Source organism: Anser cygnoides, unplaced genomic scaffold (genome assembly GCF_040182565.1).
Source record: "Anser cygnoides isolate HZ-2024a breed goose unplaced genomic scaffold, Taihu_goose_T2T_genome scaffold_49_1, whole genome shotgun sequence".
Lineage (NCBI taxonomy): Eukaryota > Metazoa > Chordata > Aves > Anseriformes > Anatidae > Anser > Anser cygnoides.
Genome location: NW_027103072.1, coordinates 1 through 5000, shown reverse-complemented (window position 1 = coordinate 5000; position 5000 = coordinate 1).

Here is a 5000-nt window from a genome sequence, read left to right as displayed (position 1 = left end):
GGCTGCGGCGGCCCCGACGCGGCGGGGGGACGCCCCCCCACGCTCGCCGTTCCACAGCCCGGAGGCGGGGACGCGCCGCGCGGCTCTCTCGCTTTCTTGCTCTCCCTCGCGCTTTCCGCATCGCTTGCCACCCCCGCCGGCTTGCTGCTCGCGGCCGGCACCCGCCGGGCCCCGGACCGACGCCGGCACCAGCGCCTCGCGCAACGCTCACGGACCCCTGCGGCTCGCGGGGCCGCTCGGCCGTCACACAGCCGGCTTCGGCCGGAAAAGCCCCTTCGTTCGGCGCCGAGAACGACGGCCCGCGAGCGAGCGGGGCACGCGCCCTAAACGCCGCCGCCGCCGCCGCTCTCGCCCCGAGCGAGGCAGCGCCTCACCTGCGACGGGAAGCGAGCCGGAGAGGAGGCCGCCCGTGCCCGAACACCAGACGCCGCCGCGGCTCCCCCCGGGACAGGGGAGCGCGGAGGAGCCGGCCCGCCGGGGGCCCTCTCCGACGCGACCCGAACGGCCTCATCGATCGCAAGAAAAACAGCCAACAGCGTCGCGTGCGGGCGGGTGTGCGGGAGCAACGTCCGCGAGAGGTGCTCGCGCCGACCCGAACATCGGCCCTGGCAAGAGCCGACCCGCCGGGGAGCCTCTCCGACGTGCTCGGGGAACGCCTCGGCGGGCGCTGCGTGCGGGTGAGGTGAGGTGCATCGTCGGCAAGCGGAGGCGCCGCCGCCTCGGCCGTGCCAATCCGCGCCGCCCGGTCCCCCCTTCGCCTTCCGAGCCTCCGGGACCGGTGAAAGCCGCCGGGGACGCCCCCGGACGCTCAGCGTTCGGGCGCCGGCGGACCACCCGCCGGCTTCCCGCCGCTTTTCTCCACAGCTCTTTCTTTTCCCAGCGACTCGCGCGCGCGAGACCGCTTCTCGCTGCCCGGCGGGGCGAGGGGGGGGGCGGGAGGGAGTCGGCAGGCAGCTAAGGTTGACCAGTCGACAGAACCGACCCCCGAGCCCACGCCGCCACCGACGCCGCGCGACCCCTTTTCGTGCGCCGGCTCCCCCAGCCGCAAGCGCTCGCTCAGCACCGCTTCAGGAGCAGAGTCCCCGCTCTCTCCTATAGACGGACACAAAAGTCACCGCCCCCGAAAAGCTCCAAGACCTTTTCAAGAGTCCCGCAGCGAGGCACCCGAGAGCAACCGACTTTTACCTCGACGTAACTGGAGGCAGAAAGAAACAGCGACGCCTACGACACCTTCCGAGCCGTCTCACGACCTACTCATCTACCGCTAGCCCCACGGCACGCCGCCGTCCCGTCCGAGTCAGGGTAGACGTGGCCGCCGTTCCCACAGCCCGACCGTCAGCGACCTCCTCCAGGCGGGCAGACGGGGCGCCCTCGGTAGGACACGGGTAGACCAGGCGGCCACAGGGGGACACGGTACACCTCCCGACCGCGGGAGGACACGGGGAGACCCGCCGGCCGGACCGAACGCCGTCGGTCTGCCTTCCTTCGCTTTTCGCACGGGCCGTTCCGGCCCTTTTCGGAACTTTTCGGGCCTTTTCGGACCTTTCCGGCGCTTTTCGATGCTTTTCGCGTGGACGGACCCACTCGGGAACCGCGCGACCGACCGACAGACGGATGCCTTCGGACGCGCGCGCGCGCGCGCGCGCCCGTCGGTGCCGGGCAGACCCCGACGCCGTTCTCGCGGCCGGCCCCGCTGCAGCGACCCCTACAGGTCGCCACGGGCTACGCAAACATGGCGACCGCGGCCGGGTAGACCTGGCGGCCGCGGGAGGACACGGGTACGTCAGGCGGCCGCGAGGGGGGCGCGGGGGGACTCGGTAGACCTGGCGGCCGCAGGAGAACACGGGGAGACTAGGCGGCCACAGGAGGACGCGGCACACCCGGCGACCGCAGGAGGACACCGGCAGACCCGCCGGCCGGGACCGAACGCCGTCGGTCGGTCTGCCTTCCTTCGCTTTTCGTACGGGCCGTTCCGGCCCTTTTCGGACCTTTTCGGGCCTTTTCGGACCTTTCCGGCGCTATTCGGTGCTTTTCGCGTGGACGGACCCACTCGGGAACCGCGCGACCGACCGACAGACGGATGCCTTTGGACGTGCGCGCGCGCGTCCCTCGGTGCCGGGCAGACCCCGACGCCGTTCTCGCGGCCGGCCCCGCTGCAGCGACCCCTACAGGTCGCCACGGGCTATGCAAACACGGCGACCGCATAGACCCGGCGGCCGCAGGAGGACACGGGGAGACTAGGCGGCCACAGGAGGACGCGGTACACCCGGCAACCGCAGGAGGACACCGGCAGACCCGCCGGCCGGGACCGAACGCCGTCGGTCGGTCTGCCTTCCTTCGCTTTTTCGCACGGGCCGTTCCGGCCCTTTTCGGACCTTTTCGGGCCTTTTCGCACCTTTCCGGCACTTTTCGGTGCTTTTCGCCTGGGCGGACCCACTCGGGAATCGCTTGACCGACCGACCGACCCGACCGACGGACGCCTTTGGACATGCGCGCGCATGCGTCCTTCGGCTTCCGGGTAGACCCGGACGCCGTTCTCGGCCAGGCGTTTGCCTCTGACGTCAGAGCGACGGGCGGCCCGAGGCAACCGGGGGCCGCGGCCGCGAGCTCGCCTTCTCGAACACCCGCCTCCCCGTAGCCCGGCTACCGGCCCCTATTCGCCTGGGGCGGGTTGGGCTGGGGGGGAGCGACTTTGCACCACGCTAAGCAACTACACGTTTCGTTTTCACAGCACTGTTTTGCTTCGATATGCTTCTCCTGCCACCGCTACGCGTTGCTTTTCCTGACCCTGCTTGACTATGCTTTTCCTGATAAGGCTTTCTTTTCCTTCCGAGGCTTTCCTTCGTCTCGCATTTCTTCCCTTTGCACTGCCGACCGTACCCGGCATGAGGGCCCTGCGGTCTTTGCCCCGCAGACGCCGGGAACCGGCAGGAGGGCTGGCCGCCAGCTCCTTGCATTTGCTTCGCTTCTCTTTGTTTCTCCTTGCTTTGCTTTGCTTTGCTCTGCTCTTCCGGGCACAGTTTTGCTTTTCCTTCTCTGCGTTCCTCTGCTGTTCTCGCCCCTGCTTTGCTTTCCTTTGCCTCAGATTGCTTTGCGTCAGATTGCTTTGCTTTTTTTTTGTTGTTGTTTTTGTTTCTTTTTTTCTTCTTCTTTTTTTTTTTTTTTTTTTTGTTAATATAGATACATATTCATTTTATTGCTTTGTTTTATTTTTGGACCTTTTGGCTTTGGTTTTCCTGGCCGCGCTTTGCTTTGCCTGGCCCTGCTTGTCATTTCTTTTCATTATGCCGCATTCTTTTCCCTAGCAGGGCTTTGCTTTGCCTTGCTCGGCTTTCCTCTTCATTTCTCTGCTCTCCTGTGCTGCGCTAGGCTTCCTTTGCAGACCGTCCCGACGATTTTGCCGATGAGGCGATCGGTATATTTCGGAACGCATAAACCCTCAGACACACAGCTGGCCTCCCCGCAGCCCGGACACTGTCCCCTCGCAACTCGAGGGTGGGGGCAGCAGGCCCGGCCACCCGACATGGTCAGTTCTGTGGCCCCAGCCGTGTGGCCTGCCGCTAGGCGGTCCCCACTGCTATTCGTCTGGGGACGGCGTTGGGTGAGGTTTTGAACGACGATCAGTAACTACATGATTCCCACAACTACATTGGATGGAAGGCAACAATCAATAAATAAATAAATAAATAAATAAAGATAAAACCAGGTAAAGCAAGACATGGTTCTTGCCCGCTGTCACGGCGGACTATGAGGTGTCAGGGAGGCCGGGGAGCGGGCGAGCAGGGTACAGCCATGTTGTGGTTTAACCCGGCTGGCAGCTAAACACCACACAGTCGTTCGCTCACCCTCCCCCCCTCCCTCTCTGGGATGGGGGAGAGAAACGGGAAAGTGAAGCCGGTGAGTTGAGATAAAGACAGTTTATTAAGACAGGAATATAATAATATAAGGAATATAAGGAATATAATAATAACAATAATAATAATAATAGTGATAATGATAATAGTATTAACAATAATAATGTGTAAGAAAACAAGTGATGCACAATGCAATTGCTCACCACCCGCTGACCGATGCCCAGCCTATTCCCGAGCAGCCGGCCCCACCACCCCGGCCAGCCACCCCTATATATTGTTTAGCCATCCGAGTCTGGCCGCCAGCTCTACCCGGCATGAGGGCCCTGCGGTCTTTGCCCCGCAGACACTGGGAACCGGCAGGAGGGCTGGCCGCCAGCTCCTTACATTTGCTTCGCTTCTCTTTCTTTTTCCTTGCTCTGCTTTGCTTTGCTCTGCTCTGCTCTTCCGGGCACACTTTTGCTTTTCCTTCTCTACTTTGCTCTGCTTTTCTTGCCCCTGCTTTGCTTTGCTTTGCCTCAGATTGCTTTGCTTTGCTTTGTTTGCTCTGTCTTTCCTGGCACTGCTTTGCTTTTCCTTGTGCTACTTCACTTTGCTTTGCTCTGCCTTGCACTGCTTTGCCTTTCCTGGACACGCTTTACTTTGCTTTTCCTGGCCCTGCTTTGCTTGTTTTTTTTTTTTGCCTTTTTTTTTTTTTTTTTTTTTTACTTTAGATATATATTCATTGCATTGCTTTGTTTTATTTCTGGACCTTTTTACTTTGGTTTTCCTGGCCGCGCTTTGCTTTTCCTGGCCCTGCTTTTTCAGGCCATGCTTTCCTTTGTCTTGCTTCGCTTCGTATTCCTGGCACCTCTTGGTTTTACTTTCTCTGCTCTGCTTTGCTTTTCCTACCCCTGCTGTGCTTTGCCTCGCCTCAAACTGCTTTCTTTACTTTGCTCTACGTTTCCTGGCACTGCTGGGACTTTCCTTGTACGAGTTTGCACTGCTTTGCTTTGCCTTGCTCTGCGTTGCCTTTCCTGACCACGCTTTTTCAGGCCATGCTTTCCTTTGTTTTGCTTCGCTTTGTATTCCTGCCACGGCTTTGCTTTACCTTCTCTGCTCTGCTTTGCTTTTCCTACCCCTGCTGTGCTTAGCCTCGCCTCAAACTGC